Source organism: Mustela nivalis (assembly GCF_964662115.1).
Source record: "Mustela nivalis genome assembly, chromosome: 4".
NCBI lineage: Eukaryota > Metazoa > Chordata > Mammalia > Carnivora > Mustelidae > Mustela > Mustela nivalis.
Window position 1 is genome coordinate 64,347,082 of NC_139023.1, and position 17,008 is coordinate 64,364,089.

Consider the following 17,008-nt stretch of genomic DNA (forward strand, 5'->3'; position numbering starts at 1 on the left):
AGAAGTTTTTGTTTCCCAGAATTTATGGTCTGCACATTTGAGAGATTTTGTAAGCGATGCACATTTCCTAACACTGGCAAGACTGCCAAACATCCATTTTCAGAGAACTCCCTCCAGAACCGATATCTCATTGGAAAGGAAGAGTTTTCTCACTTATTATTAAAGCAATTCTTGATCAGAGAGGACCAGTTGCATGTGTTGATTCTCTGTGAAAACATAAGCAGGGTAGCGTTCGAGTGATAACAGTCTGCCTTGGGTTCCACTTGGAACTTGTGCGTTTTGGTAAAAGAAAAAAGGCATAATTCATCTTCCAGCTCAATGGCCCTTGAAAGCACCTTGCTTAGGAGACGCACCTGCAGCGGGGTCCCCGGGGTCTCCATGGCCACGCCCCCTCTCGTGGTGGATGGCTTTTGTCTTTATAAGGCAGCCCCCCCAGGGACTCCCCTGGGTGGGTGAATGTCAACAGACCGGACTGCGGTGCAGCTGGGGGGCCCACGTCGGTCTCACAGCTGAGTGGGTGAAGCCACTTTGCGCCCTGTTTTTCAGATCAAATAGAAGCACACGTTGAATTCTGCTAGTTACGTGTTGCATGTCACTGTCCCGCTCAGCGGCGAGGAACAAGGACAGAGGCAAGCCTAACCCAGGGCAGCCACATGTGCTGAGCTGTGGCTCAGAGCCCTTGGCCTCTGCTGGGCTGCAGGTTCTCTGCCCCTTACAGTAACTCACGGCCCCTTATGGTAACTAACACACAGGGCGAATTGCAAACAGCGGCCCCGCCCTCAGGGCAGGGCTCTGCATGTGCACTACATCCCACCAACCTCCTGGCTTTTCCTGGGAGGCACCAGCCATCCTCGTGCTGCCCCAGCCCGACCACCCAAGGCCCTGAGTCCCAGAGACTCCCCGGGGCCTCCCTCCGTGGCCAAGCTGTCCAGACTGGCACTCCTCCTCTCCCCCAGGCCTTCTCTTTTCTCTTGCGGACTCTTCTTCAAAGCACCTGTCACCTTTGGAAGTCATTTTCCTTGTGTGTGAGCCCCAAGGGGCAGACTCTATCCCATGTTCTGCCTCGGTGACAGGACACCCCTGTGCAGATCACCCCTTCTCCCCGTCGTGACCTTGATGACCTGCCTTACTGTCTGCAGAGGTGGGCTGGGACAGCATGAGCCAAGTGCATGTCTTCACTTAGAGGACAGTGAGGTCTTTAAGAGCGAGATGAAATTTGGCTCCCTGTACCCCACAGTTACTCCTCTCACAGTTCCCCCGATTTCAGACACACGCATGTCACACAGAACATCAGAGTGGGGCGGGAGGTGATGGGGCTGTTCTTGTTATAGGAAAGGGGGAGAGGGACAGGGAAGGGGGAGGGGGGAGGGGAAGAAGGGGAGCAGGAGGCAGGGAGGGAAGCTGGCCATTTTTGCAAAGGAAGCAGAGTGGTCCTTCTCTCCCAGGGCAGAACTTTTAAAGGTCAGTGTCAACCGCAGACCTTGTAGCTTCCTTGACTGAGTCCGTGGAGACAGCCACGTTGCTGTGAGAGGAGCAGCGTGCCATGGGCTGTCCTCAGCCGTGCCGTGAGCGAGTACAACGGTCCTCCAAGGCTTTCTCGTCCTCGGGCTCCTCTCACCTTACCATCATCTCCTTGCCCGGGGGAGGAACTGCCACCGACTGACCTGCCTGTAGACGGCTCTTCTCCTCCTGGGCTGGAGGCAGGATGCCATAGCAGGGGGCGGCCACGGAGGAGGGCGGCCGCAGGGGAGGGCCCTGGTCCCTGGAGTCCGCCACAGTCACCCTCTTGTGAAATGAAGGGTCCGTGAGGAGATCTCATGCAGCTTTCCCCCTAAGTTCTAAGCTGGCTCAGTGCATAGAAATACCATGTGAGCACACACATAATTCCACAGTTTCTAAAAGCCATGCTCAAAAAAATTAAGGAGAAACAATGCAATTGCTTTCAATAGTATATTTTACTTAATGCATTAATATGTTGTAGGAGAGGAGAAATTTTCCTCTATAGATTTTTCTGACTGGTCTAAGATTTAAATTGATGTGAGACAGATTAACAGAAGAAAATCAAATTTAATTTTTACATTTGGGAGTCCCCCCACCCCCATACATGAGAGGATCAAAGTTGGAAAGGAACAATACGGTGTGGGTCCCATCCTGAGCTAGGGGATGGGGTGGGGGCCTGGGGCTTCAAAGGGGAGGAGGGCAGTTAAGGGAGGGGCCAAAAGCTTCCCTGGAGCCCTCAGGGTCTGGATTGCCTTTGGCTGAAAATAGTCAACACACTAATGTGGTATGTGGTGGGGAGACCTGCTCTGAAGCCCTTCTGCTGAGCTTTTAAGATGTGAAAGAGGTTGCATGCTCCCAAAGCTGAGTGGGTGGATTGCTCCCTATCCTGTTAAGAGCCTTGGTCCTGAGAATGGGTCAGGCCAGTTAAGCTGATGTGACCGGTTTCACGAAATGGTCTTGTGGGTGAGCTCCCAAAGTTAGGCCTTGATCGTGCAAGCAACCGGGTAATTAATAAGAGGTCTTTCTGGGGCGCTGGGGTGGCTCAGTGGGTTAAAGCCTCGGCCTTCGGCTCAGGTCATGATATCAGGGTCCTGGGATGGAGCCCCACATCAGACTCTCTGCTCAGCAGGGAACCTGCTTCCTCCTGTCTCTCTGCCTGCCTCTCTGCCTACTTGTGATCTCTGCCTGTCAAATAAATAAATAAATAAATCTTAAAAAAAAAAAAAAAAGAGGTATTTCTATGGAAACTAGACACACCCTGGTTAGCAGAGCAAGTTCCAAGCCCCATGTCTGAGTGCCATCGGTGAGATTTCTGGGTGTCAGGCTCAAAACACCCGCACGCGGAGAGAGGGCAGGCGTCGGCAGTCTGGTACAGCATCATGGTTTGCTGTTTGCTGATCGCTGGAGGTCCCTCCGCGGTACCCACACAGCCGCAGGCTGGGGGTCTGTCTGAACTGGGCTGTTGCAATGATTCCTCTCAAGCTTGCATCAGGCTGCCTGGTGTGCAGGGCCTTGGGGGGAAGGGGCAGCTCTTGTTCTTGGTGACTCCAAGTCAAAAGGATGGGAGAGGATCGGAAATGTTGGAGAGTCATAAGCAGATATTTGAGGTCATCAGAAGAATTCAGGATCTCATCCAGTTTAGGAGCAAATAGCAACGCCTGAAAAATCATTTGTCAGATCTAGAATCATCTACTACCCAACAGGTTATGTCGGGGAGACATAATTTTTCTCTGTAAAACCACCCTCCTGGGGCGCCTGGGTGGCTCAGTGGGTTAAGCCGCTGCCTTTAGCTCAGGTCATGGTCTCAGGTTCCTGGGATCGAGTCCCACGTCGGGCTCTCTGCTCGGTGGGGAGCCTGCTTCCTCCTCTCTCTTTGCCTGCCTCTCTGCCTGCTTGTGATCTCTGTCAAATAAATAAATAAAATCTTAAAAAAAAAAAAATAAAACCACCCTCCTTTCCACCAAAGATAGCCAAATGAAGACTCATTTGTTTGCAAAATGAGTCTGGTTTCGGGCAGACTTGGCCTGACAACGTGCAGAAGTGGCCCGAGAATGGTCTTGGGCCACGTGGACTGCTTTTAAATCTGCTTGGCTGGAACTTTCCATAAGGAATCTTCAGACGGAACACTGAATGGCCTCTAGAGACAAAACCAAACTTTGATCTTGCACCAAGTGCACTTTTGGCGTTAAAGCTTGCTGACTTTCCATTCCAGTCTTAGCCAGTCCTGCCCATGCGTCAAATCCCCTTCCGAGGAGTCCTTTCCCACAAGCCTTCTACGACTTCCTTTTTTAACATTCAGACTCCGCTCTGTGTTTTCCCTTTTAAATCACCAGACTCAACTTTAGGACCAAACTACTTTCTTCTCCCTCAACCACACACAAAAAAATTCGTTTCCATTCCTCATCCCGTGTCTTACCGGAAGCCCACATCTCAGTCTCTCTGCCCACGGAGATGTTTCCTTTCTTGTTTCTGGTAGTTTACGTTCTTCGTCAGCAATTAATGTTTCTTTATTTTCTCTTATTTGGAATCAATCTGGGTCTTCAATGAATTTAACGTCACTCAACACTCAATAGCAAAGTTTGAAATTTCAGGTTATTACCAAAAAGATTTGGGGAGACTGGCTTAGAAAGGTGCGTCTGTTCATCTTACTTGTTCTTAACAATTGTGTTTTGATCCGTCCCGAAAACCTTACAAAGCATGAAACAGCTAAACTGCGATACTTATGTTGTCTTTCCTGCTGACAAGCCCTCTAATGGAGGTGACGGGAGCTGATTTTACTTTCAGTGAAGGTAAGTAGCATAAAAGGATTATATTTAATGCTAAGGACTCTAAACCCATGCCGATATCATTATACCAGCATGCTTCAACCACCTTTCACATGTGAGAGACCAATCCTGGAGCACGTGAACTTGAAGAACCCTTGGGTTTGTTTTGATAATTTCTGAGAGTTTTGAAACAGCCAAGCCTGTAAGCTCGTGTCTCGAGACAGCTCTGTGAAGTTATTTTACAAATGAATTTTGGCAATGTCATCCAGACGTAGGAGAATTAGCACACACCCACGACACACAGGCATGGACACACATGAACAGGGCAGACAGAGGTCTTACGCTTTCTAATGTATGTGTTCATTTGCCCCTTCTCCAAAGACATCCTCTTTCCCTCTGTCTGTCTGTCTCTCTCTTCTGGTAAGAAATCTCTCCGTAACGTGTGTGTTTCAAAGAATGGCTCTTGGGTCCTAGAGGAGACATGGGTAGAAAATCTCTATCACAAAGGCACTAAGTTTCTCTAAGAAGGACTTGGGATTCCTAAGGACAATACTTAAAAGTGTTTTGATAAATAGGAAGGGTTTTAGGATTGGTAAAAAGGACACGTTAAACAACTCTGGATTATTTCTGAGGCTGTATTTCTAGTTTTGCAAAGATTTGTAAGGTAAGGACAGTTGCCTGCAATCCCTTAAGAAATCTCTTTGGTTACATCCCCTAAATGGCATCATAGGTTGATCTCCTCACCTAATTATCTTCAATTTGCTTCTTTTCCTTTGGGAATGTAGCTCTAATTTTAACTCAGGGGTGAAGGCCTTAAGAAATTCCAATCACATTCTGAATATCAGCTCCCAGTATGGCTAACTTTTAACTACAGGACCACTTAAAAATAAAAGTATTCTAGAGACCGTCTGTGGGGTGATCCGTGATGGACACGTGGTGGACATTTTGAGGACAGCTGACCCGCAGCCTGTGCACCCTGGTCCGTCCCCCATGGAAAACTGAGCGGGCCATGTAGCTTTCTCCCTTTGTCTCATAACTGTGTCCACCAACAAGAATGCTAATTCACCAGCTGCCCGCCTTAACAGATTCAAGTACAAGGGGAAAGACAGTATGGAAATGAGGCAGTGTTGAATGGAAGTTAATGTGGAGCTGACGAAAACTAAGAAGGTTGACCAGATGCTGAAAAGGAGAAACGGAAGCTGATTCCCTGATAACACTACCTCTGCACGGCAGGAAAACTTCCAACAACCCGGGCACCGTAAACTGGTCTGTTGATGCAACACCTTGGAAAGCCAGCTCCAGGGTACTCAAGCCGCCAGGAAACTGCTCTCTAGGGAAGAACAGCCCCCTATAGATGCCATAATCTGGCCTGGTTTGATTCCAAAATGTGTGTCCTTCTTGGGCAGAACTGATGGAAGCCCCATTCAGTTTGAATCTGCTCGATGCTCACTACCGTTGCTTCTGGGACATCAGAACTGACCAAGGCTGCGGTAGATGGAGGTGGTGTCCCAGCATGCTTTTCTCCGTTGGCATCTTCCCTTGCCCATGTCGTTGAATGAGCTGTGTGGGCTCTAGGAAACATTGCGGGGTGGGGGGTGGCTCAGCTTTTCAAGACTTGGTTATCTCCTTGCAGTTCCTGGTGTATCATCTTTATTTAGCATGTGGCTATTTATGTGACCTTACTTGGACACTTTCAAACCTTTGTTGGAGCAAGAATCCCACACCCCAGTGAGATGCTCTTGAGCTGATTCTTTCTACCTTAGTTCATCCCCTGCATCACGATGATCTAGAAGTCTTGGCAGATAAATGCTGGGCCATTTCCTACCTTCTTGATGGTCCAAATGAACAGACTGAAATGGTTGTGAAAACAGGAGTTGTGCTCCAACTTGGGAAGCTTCTAGGAGCTACTGAATTGTCCATTGTGACTCCGAGCTCTTAGAAGCTAAGAGCCATAGGAAATATTGTCCCTGGGACAGACAAACAGACTCAGGGGATCATAGATGCAGGAGCACTTGCTGTCTTCCCCAGCCTGCTAATGAACCCCAAAACTAATATTCAGAAGGAAGTTATGGGGACAATGTCAAACATCACAGCTGGTCGCCAGGACCAGATGCCACAAGTAGTGAATCGTGGATTAGTCCCATTCCTCAGTGGTGTTCCCTCTAAGGCTGATTTTAAGACACAAAAGGAAGCTGTCTGGGCTGTGACCACCTACGCAAGTGGCGGGACAACTGAACATATTGTATACCTCGTTCATCATGGCATAATAGAACCATTGATAAGCCCCTTGGAGGCCATTTCAAACATCTTTCCAGCTGCTGAGAAGCTAGGTGAGACTGAGAAATTTAGTATAATGATGGAAGAATGTGGAGGTTTGGACAAAATGGAAGCTCCACAAAACCATGAAAATGGGGGCGTCCGGGTGGCTAGGGGTTAAAGCCTCTGCCTTTGGCTCAGGTCATGATCCCAGGGTCCTGGGATTGAGCCCCTCAATCAATCGGGCTCTCTGCTCAGCAGGGAACCTGCTTCCTCCTCTCTCTGTCTGCCAAATAAATAAATAAAATCTTAAAAAAAAAAAAAAACAAACCACGAAAACGAGTCTGTGTACAAAGCTTCCTTAAACTTGATTGAGAAAGATTTCTCTGTAGAGGAAGAGGAAGTTCAGAAAATTGTGCCAGAAACTACCTCTGAAGGGTATTCATCCCAAGTTCAGGGTCGCCCTCCTGGGATCTTTAAGTTTTAGACTGTACAGCTGTGGCAGAAAGTTGTTTGTTGTGTACTCTGTTTGGCAGAAGTTTCTCTTCCTGTTCCTCTAATAAGAACTCTTTTTAAATGTGTTTTGTTATTGTAGCATTTTTTAAAAGATTTTGTTTATTTATTTGACAGAGAAAGAAAGAGATCACAAAGAGGCAGAGAGGCAGGCAGAGAGAGAGGGGGAAGCAGGCTCCCTGCTGAGCAGAGAGCCCGATGCGGGGCTCGATCCCAGGACCCTGCCACCCAGGCAGCCCTTACTGTAGCATTTTTTACAAGGAAATTCTACTTGACCTGTTCCAAATCGTATAAACGGTATGAAGTTCCTCCTTTCAGTGGGTTTCTTATTTATGTGTGGAATCTCTTATCTTGTGGTGTCCTGTAGATAAAGATCAAATTCTGCCCTTTTCATATATATATATATATAATATTCTAATATATATGTATATATTCTAAATATCTTGCCAGTTTACAGATACTCAGTAAATATTCCGGCAGTGTCGAATAACCTCCCCCTCCTCTTGGGGTTTAAGAGGGGTCCCCAAAGAGGGTGCAAATGATACCATCTTCCCAAGATCCAGAATCACTCCCAAGTATCCCAAAGGAAGAGCCAGCAACCTACCTGTCCAAGGCAGACACAGCCCAAGCTAGGTTCTCTCAGGAGGTGAAGTGAGACCATCCACAGGGTCAAAGTTGTCCCTGGGAGAGAAAGGATCCATAACCAATGGGTCTGGATTTGGAAAGGAGGGGGCATCCTGAAATTTTATTTTCCTCTTCTGCGAGTTTCTGAGCAACACCTGGTCGTGTGTTAGAGAGCCTAGAAGAAATTCTGGTCACGTGTTTCCTCTTGGGACAATGAGGGGGATTCGTGAGGGGCTATCAGTCTTTCTTTTCTTTTAGTTTCAGAGGTAGAGATCATGGATTCATCAGTTGCATGGAACACCCAGTGCTCATTCCATCATGTGCCCTCCCTAATGCCCATCACCCAGTTACCCCATCCCCCCCTCCCCTCCAGAAACCCTCAGTTGGTTCCCTCGAGTTAAGAGTCTCCTGTGGTTTGTCTCCCTCTCTGATTTTGTTTTATTTTATTCTTCTGTCCCCTCTTTTATTCCTCTGTCCCTTCCCCTATGATCCTCTGTTTCTTAACTTCCACATATGAGTGAAGTCTTACAGTATTTGTCTTTCTCTGATTGACTTATTTCACTTAGCATAATACCCTCTAGTTCCATCCACGTCATTACAAATGGCAAGATTTCATTTTTTGATGACTGAGCAATTTGCGCGCGCGCGTGTGTGTGTGTGTGTTGATATATCTTCTTTATCCATTCATCTATCAGTGGTCATCTGGGGTCTTTCCATAGTTTGGCTCTTGGGGGCATTGCTGTTATAAACATGGGTGCCCTTTTGAATCACCATGTTTGTTTCCTTTGGGTAAATACCTAGTAAAGCAATTGCTACCAGTCTTTCTAATTCTTCTCCAAATTTGCTAGAATCTCCTGGAAAAGATCTGCTGCTGTCCAGGAGACATTTTTTCTTCTGGTGGGGTTCTAGGCTATATCCACGAAGGACTTGCACAGGAAGAGCAGAAGCTGGTGGAGCCTGATTTACAGGGCGGGCCCTGCTGCCCATCCCACTGCCTCCAGTAAGCTCTCCTTCTGGCTTTCAGCTTGTACATGAGTAACCCATGGATACCAGGCCTGGAGATGGGGCTGTGGGACACTCTGTAAATCTCATAAGAAAAAAAAGTAAGCTGAAATAGACAGATGGGGAGAGATTTTGAGAAGGGGAATTTCTGTTGAATTTACTTTTTGTTCAAGTCTGATTTCTCTTCATTCTTCCTGCTAAGGGAGTCCCTAAGAGGAATCTCTGTATTTCCTTGTGTCCTCTTTTTAATTCAGTCTCTCTGAAGGTGCCAAGAAATTGTTTAGGATGAGAGATTTAAAAAAATTTTTTTCTTCGCTCAAATACAGCCAATTCAGAGAATCAGTCATTTGGCCATCCATAAACAGGATCTGTCAATAGTGATTCAGACTAATAAGCCTTTTCAGGTAATTTTCCAGGCTTAAGAGAAATCTTTCTTGGATGCAGGTGGCATCCTTGGGGTGGGTACAGATGATGTACCCCTGTGAGCACAGAAGTTTCTTCTCAAAGCCAGTCTCAGAAAGCAAAGGCCTTTGTCCTACCAGTGGTCGTGGGTCTCCAGTCTCCCATGAAAATGGGATGTCTCCAGTCTGAGGCCCGCTCATTTGTGACACTGGGCAGGTGCTCCTGGAATGGGATTTTTCTAACAGTAACAATGAAGGTCAAGATAGCAACAGCTTCTCATGAACTGGGATCTCTGATCCTGACACAGACCAAGATTGTCAGATACACAGCCTTTGGGGGTGCCCAGCAGATGGGCAAAGACACCCATCCTCTGACTGGCAGACCAGAGAGGGCATGCTCACTGGCCAGAATGCTAGAATCTCCTGGAAAAGATCTGCTGCTGTCCAGGAGACATTTTTTCTTCTGGTGGGGTTCTAGGCTATAGAACTCGGGCCATAGAACAACACAGCAGACAGAACTAACATCCATTTCTGGGAGGAAAAGGGTGAATAAAAACATGGAGTACTCTTGCCAAATATTAGAGTCACCAAGCCCAAGGAGCTAGCTCCCCCAATATCTTCTGCTTCTCTAAATTTTAGAAAAAGGTCAAAAGGTCCCTCACTGCTCTGCTTCCTTTGGACTCTGCAGGTACAGACCCAGGATCTGCTGTGGGAATTCTGACCTTTTGCCAGCTGTCAGAGTATTGAATGTATCTCTGCTGCAGCCGCCATGGGGTGATCTGTAGTCAGCAGACGGGACTCACCAGAACTGTAGGGGAGGAAAATATAACTCCTCCCCTCAAATGTTCTTCTGGCTGGTCTAAGAATCAAATTGACATGAGACAGATTAAGGGGAGCGCCTGGCTGGCTCAGTTGTTTGAACATCTGACTCTTGATCTCAGGGTTGTGAGTTCAAGCCCTGTACCAGGCTCCATGCTTCAACATAAACAACAACAACAAAAAGAAATAGACATGAGACAGATTAACAGAAGAAAATCAAACTGAATTTCATACATTTGGAAACTTCCCCCGAACATGAGAGGGTCCGAGTCGGAAAGGAACAACACGGTATCAGTACCATCCTGAGTAGGGAGTGGGGTGGGGGCCTGGGGCTTCAAAGGGGAGGAGGGCATTCATGGGGCAGTCAGGAGCAGGTGTCTGGTGATGTCATGTCTCCCTGTCCTATGGATAGGTCCTTCAGATAAATTTATCTCTGCACTAACTCTCATCCTGGGGAAGATCCTCCATTTAGATTCTTCCAGGTGTTAAGGGAGGGGCCAAAATCTTCCCTGGAGCCCACAGGGTCTCGATTGCCTTCGGTGGAAAATAGTCCATGTGCTAACATGGCACGTGGAAAGGAGACATGCTCTGAACCCCTTCCGTGTGGACAAGTAACTGACATTACCAGTGAGATCCTTTCCACTCTATTTTCATACTAAGTCTTTGAAATCCAGTTTCTCTCTTGGTCTTGCAGCACATCTCCGTTTCTTTAGCCACTAAAATATCTTTGGGGGCACTTGGCCGATATTTTGAGCTACGAAAGTTACAGTCGGAGAAGCGGACCCACGTGCCCGAGTTGTCCCACAGATACTTCAGTTTCCCAATAAGCAAACAGAAATCATTTTCAAAATTAAAACTAATTCAATTACAATTGAGTTAAATTAACATGGCTGGTCCTCGTCCAGGCTGGTGCATTTCAAGTGCTCAGCTAAGTGGTCCCCAGATCGGACGGTGTGCTTCTCGCTCCTCGGTCATCCGAGGCCTCAGAATTCGCCTGTGTGTTTAGACATTGCAGTTGCTGCCCTGTGTTTCCTGCAATTGCGGCCCTGTGTTTCCTGTTCTAAGGGGAATCCAGCAGAAGTCCGTGTTTGACTGGTGAGGTGTTTATCGAGGGACGAGGAATGGGAATTATTTGATGTTTCTGTTTCTGTTCAGTAATTTGACAAATGAATGGTCTGAGTTCATAATTAAGAAATTGGTTTTTAGAAAAGCTCCATTGGCTCGTGAATTGATGAAGTGAAGACTGTCACATTGCCGGGGGTGGGGAGGGGCGTCACATCTCAGCAAATAAACAAGATTTTAATGACTAGTCCACAGCTGTGTGTGTTAGGAGGTGGCGAGTTGAAAGGACAGGGCGGAGATCCAGCATCAGAATATTCTCCTAGAAAGCAGGGTTAATGGCACCAGAGAGTTCTACTCCAGCAGCAGTCCTCTTCTGACCAAAGCCACCCACCTACTCAGCCAAAAAGCTGTTGTCGCAAAGAAAAAACCTTGTCTTCTGGCCCTGTGGATCACGGGGAGGAATTGGTTGCCTACATACAGTAACAAGCCAGCAGGGACCTTTTAGTGAGTCCTTTCCTTCTAAAACTTTGAGCTTACTCTCAGTTATCATTTTTAAAAGATCTCTTTACAAGACATATTGGCCTCCCCTTGGATTTAGCAAAAGAAAACAGTAGGAGAGGGCCAGGCAATGAGAACAGCCCTTGAGTGCCTACTGGGTGCCAAGCACGATGTAAGTGAGGAGGAGGGGGTACTCAGCCTTGTGTGTCTTACTACAGAGGTGACTTTTGTGCTGGACATCAAGGGATGAATAGGAGTTGGCTGGAAAAAGAGATTTGAAGAACTTGTGATCCGTTTGGGAACTGGTGACAGATGTAAGGTATGGAGGTGGAGAGTGGAGAGAAAGAGTAGAATCTGGAAAATGTGGCTACTGTTGGAGAGGAAGGTCCCAGAGCACCAAGGCAAGACATTGAGACCGTCTTGGAGAACTAGAAGCTACAAGCTCCAGAGGTTACAGGGGTGGGGCGGAGGATGTAGGTGAGCAGGGGCGGCCCAGCTGTGAAGTGGGCTGGGACCGTGGCAGGGGAGTACGTGAACATGGATGGGGCTTGTCGCCCCAGTCTTTTGAGAATTGTGGTATTCCTGTGAAACGTCACAACTGTCAAAACCTTGTGAGGGCAGATGTGGTCTTCTGGCAGCCCGTCTGCCGTGTCTGTTAGATTCCAGCAGGGGAGGCTGAGGCAGGGTCCCTGCAGAGTTGACCTCAGGCTCAGGAGAGACCATAACCACTGTGGCAAAAGACCAACCAGGGGGCATGGACTTTTGGTGGCTCCAGGTGGGATTGTGGTGTTCGTCCAGAGCAGAAAAGGCAGAGACAAAGTGACAGGTATAAGGAAGGAAGACAGCGTGCCTGAAAGATGGCACCTTACAACTTCTGCCATCAGCTTTCAGCTTTCTGGTGGGCAGACACGTAAAGCAGGTGGGCAAACCATGAAGGCAGGTGGATGGACAGGTAAGGCAGGTGGGCAGACAGGTGAAGGCAGGTAGGCAGACAAGGTAAGAGCTAGAGTACTAAAGTACTTTGAAAAGTACTAGGATCTGAAGTCCTTTAAAGGTTTTCTACTGAACTGCAGCTCCTGTCTGTCTCTGTGAATTATGATCAAATTACCCATCATGATTACTTCCAGTTAATTTGTCCTGCTAAGCCTGAGCCAGTTGATGAGTTTTCTTAATTTTGATTATATGCTCAAGGGAGTGTTTTGTTCCTGTGCATCTGAAGGGTGTCTGAAGGCAAACAAAGTCAACAATCAGCGGTGGCACCTCAGAAGCCACCTGGGTTCCTGTTCTAACTCCAGGTGTAATAACCTTGGTTAAGACATGTAAGTACTCTGGGACTCAGTTTCCCCATCAATAAAATGGAACAAGTGGAGTACCTGGTCTCAAAGTTTCTCCCAATCCTGGAATCGTATTCAGTTTCCTACTTTCTGTGAAGTGTTGGTGATTTAACCCTGATGTCTCTGTTTACTGGATAAAAGCCCACCTCACCCCTAAGTTAACCCCTTGCTGACTCTAATGTCTGGCTGAGGGCGATATCAGGGTCTTTGGAACTGACTTGCTGTCATTCCAGCCACACACAAGTCTTTGTGTCTCTCCCATGGTGAAATGAATGAATGAATGAATGAATGAGTAGTTGTGATTTCAGTGCTCATGGAGCCTGAGCACGCCCACATGACCAACCAGCATCCACAGGGCCCCCCATCCTAGACTCTTATCACAAGGCTTTGCATCCTTCAATGAAGAGTTCCCTTTACCCATCCACGAGGGATGACATGTGGGTGGTTTCAATGTTTACTTGTGATATGATTTTTTAAAAAATGTTTATGATAGTGCCCACACACTGAGTACCTAGAAGATTATATGCACTTGGTGAGGCCACCTCCACCCCTACCCACATACATGCATGTAATCCCGTGGCATTCTCACATTTGGAAGTGGATATTATTATCCCCATGGTATAGCCAGAGAAACTGAGGCTCAGAGAACTTATTTTGCCCACATAACTAATCCTTAGAGGAGCGAGAATTAGGACATTGGTCTGGATTCTTTTAATCTCCCAGGCTGCCCTTTTGGGTCCCACTTACCTTTTAGGACAGCCTTGAATGTCCCCAAGGTCCCGGGACCAGTAAGACACAGGCCGTGTTTCTCCATGTGTCTTCTATGTCATGTTGGCTCTCAGTGCAATGCACTTCTGATGAGCGCTTGTGCTTTCCCGGCCTTATGAAGCACTGAGTATGCAGGGGTGAACGAGGCCTGACCTGTCTTCAGGAGCTCACCTTCTAGTGGAGGACACAAACCGGTGCATGTCTGGGGCTCCCAGAACACAGAGACACAAAGTGCCAGGAGATTGTAGATAAAGATTTCTTCTACCTTTAGGGATGTAGGAGATCTTCCTAGAAGAGAAGGCAGCTGTGCCTATCATTAAGAGTGGGGTATGATTTGTTCATGTCAGAGCAGAGTGGCATGATTCCAGACAGAGGGGAGAAGGTAAGCAGAGGCAAGGAAGAGGGGACATTCAATTAGGTGTGTGCTCCTGAAGGTATGTATGTAGATGGTTGTTTGGTTAAACCAGTTCACCCAGTCGGCCATGCAGCCAAAACCCAGGCTTCCTGCAAACCCTTCCAATTCATGGCACATTAACTTACTATTTTCTACACAAGTAGACAAGAAATACTTTTTTCCTAGCTGGTAGAAATGGCTTTGCATAGCTTACTTCTTTACAAAATTATCACTTGATCTTTAAAATTTTCCCCATAGAAAGTCTCAAGGAGGAACTGACAATCTTTACTGTATACCTGATTAGGAGTTATTTGGGACAACAGCAGAGGCCCTCACATAGCAGTGGGGCTTGGGAAGATGTGGGAAGAGTTGGGAGAGTGTCTGGATCAGGGAACCAAGTGTCTTTGGTTATGAATAGGGACTTCTGGGCCAGAATGTCAATCTCAATTTTAGGAGATATAGAACAGTGGGAGACCACTCTCAACTTACAGTAATAACTATTGCTGAGTTGTATTCTTTGTTTTATACTAAAATTATTACAATAGTCTTATTGGAACCTGTGTTTCAGAGAAAAGAAGTTGTAGGCAGCTAGAGAGGGTAGACTTGAGAATCAAACCCAGATCAGTCAAGCACAAAAGCCTTCTGGCCTTCCAATGTCCTTAATTAAAAAAAGTTACAAGAAGAATTTTTTAAGGGAAAAATGAAAAAGTCACTTAAAAGGCAACATACAGAAAAATAGCACGTTCTAATACAGATTTTAAACACGCATGTGAAAAGATGTTAAACCTCAATGTAAAAGCAAACCAAATAACTAGATACCTCTCTTACTCCTTACACTGGCACACACACAAAAAAAACCCACAAAAAAAAACCTCCTAAGATAACAACAATAATGATACCCCGTTTGACAAGGATGGGAGGGAGTAGAAATTCTGCTGCTGTTCACCTGACTGCCTTTGTTATTGTTACTTCGTTAGAACAAAGTCAGTGTCCTTTCAATGAAACACTAAAGAAAAAAGGCATCTGCCATCTTCTGGGCTGGTGTGACATCCGGTGCTACGGGAATGCGGGAACCTGTCTAACAGCAGCTGGTCCTGGTCTTTTGGGATCCCCAAAACCACAAGAGAAGAGCCTCCATGGAGACAAGGGCATTGGTTGCTCTGAGCGCTGTCCGTGGTGCTGACCCAGCTGAGCCTCTCTGGCCACTTGGTTGGTGCCCTTGGGAGGCACACCCTGGCCCTCCTGACCCCAGCATGGACTCCTGCTGCCAGAAACCTGCCCAGAATCTAAGTCCTGCTCCCCAACAGTAATGCTTGCCTACTACAGAGAGCTCAAACGCTGAAAAACAGAGCCACCTGTAAATCTGCCGTCTATTGTAACATTCTGATGTATTTTCTTCCTGTCTTTTTTCTATGAATCTTTGTTATATAGTTGAGATACTTTAATACTCTTAAGTTTCCTCTTGGAAATATTCTCCCACATTATTCAGAATGCTTTGTGAGCATCATTTTAATGACTTCAAATAATCTGAGATTCAGTTAATGAGAATGTAACCATTTTTGTATTTAGCTACTATTTATTGAAGACGTAGTATGTTCTTAGCATAATACTAAGGCATTTCCAGAAACTACTTCTCATATGCAAAAGGACTTTGAGATGAAGGTGTTACTATCCTCAAGTTTGCTGATATTGAAACTGAGGTTCAGAGAGGGTAAGTAACTTGCCTAAGATCACACAGCTAGGTAAGGGGCAGAGATAGTTTTGAATTGATGGGTGTCTGATGACAAAGGCACTGATTTTGCCATTGCCCCACACTACCTTCCATAGTTTTTACATAAGATGGTTTAAAAAAAAACAACATATATCTATCACAATTTAATATTTATTCCCCCAGATACTTGGATATCTAGATGGCTTTGCAATGTCAAATAGAAGGTTGTTAAAGATGAAAAGATCACAGAAAGTTGAGATTAGGATATCCTCAGGCAATGTCAGTGTCTTCCAGTGCCCCTCCTTGGGCAGGCCACATCTTGCAACAAAATGGGTAGCCTCTACTTGAATGCCTCCTTGCACTGAAAACTCACTATCTGGGCCAGAGAGTTGTATTAACAATGACAGCCACAGTTTTAACCAAGAAGCAATCTGAGTAGCCCGGTTAATCAGTGTCATTTCACTGCCTACCCTACCCACCCCTCAGTGGCAGGTCCCCATCCACACTGGGCTCATTGTTGAGCATGGATGGATGAGCTATGGCTTCAAGACCTGTCGCATAGCCAGTGTAGATACACACATGTTGACATGAAGGTGGCTGGCTCCAGGTTCCCAAGGACCTTGACAAACTTTCCAGCTCCAGCATTTGTCCAGAAGTGGCTCTGCCCAGGTCAGCCTTGGTTGTAGCTGCCTCTGTGGGGAGGTAGGGGTGTTGCAGATGTGCCCAGACCACCTGCCCTTGTCATTCTGAGCCCACTCTAGGTGCTTTCTTTTCCTGGGGGCCTGAGGGGCACTGCCAGACAGGATGCCTTAGAGAGAGGACAGGCATCACAGGTGGCTTGCTCTGGTTTAACATGACATGTTTAACATGACATGTGTCCCAGTGTCCCTCCATTCCCTGAGACTCGGTCTGCCCAAACCACCTAGCCATGGAACGATAAAGCAGGGCTACAACACGGCCTTATCCTCAGGTCAGGACTCTTTGATCTCACTCTGAGTCTCAGCACAGCACAGCACAGAGAGCCCGAGCTCTGGGGCTGGAGGACCTGGATTCAGCCTCTGTGATGCTGTGTCTCATGTGCAGCCCTTCTCCTCATTCTCTTAGCCTCTTCATCCATAAATAGGATTCAGGAGACATGCTCCAGAGGCTAGACCCGCAGGACTAAGTATCTGTGGCTGTGCTTTGCAGACTCTAACCAGAGAATGTCCTGTGTTACAGCAGCATCACTGTCTTCATCACCTGCCATGCGCTGCCTCCTGACATCATGTCCGTCATGCAGCAGGTGTTTTATAAATGCTGGCTGAAGCAACTGTCAGTATTAACAGTGGCCAATAAGTGTCTCTGATAAGAAGGAATGGGAA

General features: G+C 46.9%; 1 protein-coding gene and 1 pseudogene across 4 annotated transcripts in view; both read left to right on the plus strand.

Annotated features, from left to right (window-relative positions):
• Positions 1-17,008, plus strand: part of SORCS2 (sortilin related VPS10 domain containing receptor 2) — a 423,267-nt gene that overhangs the window by 288,243 nt on the left and 118,016 nt on the right. The window lies entirely within an intron of this gene.
• LOC309863887 (importin subunit alpha-1-like) overlaps positions 4,253-17,008 on the plus strand; it is a 55,845-nt pseudogene continuing 43,089 nt past the window's right edge. Inside the window, exons 1-3 of the transcript in view lie at positions 4,253-4,289; positions 5,281-6,687; positions 6,865-6,959. The product of the transcript in view is annotated as an importin subunit alpha-1-like (transcript). The remainder of the gene's footprint in view (positions 4,290-5,280; positions 6,688-6,864; positions 6,960-17,008) is intronic.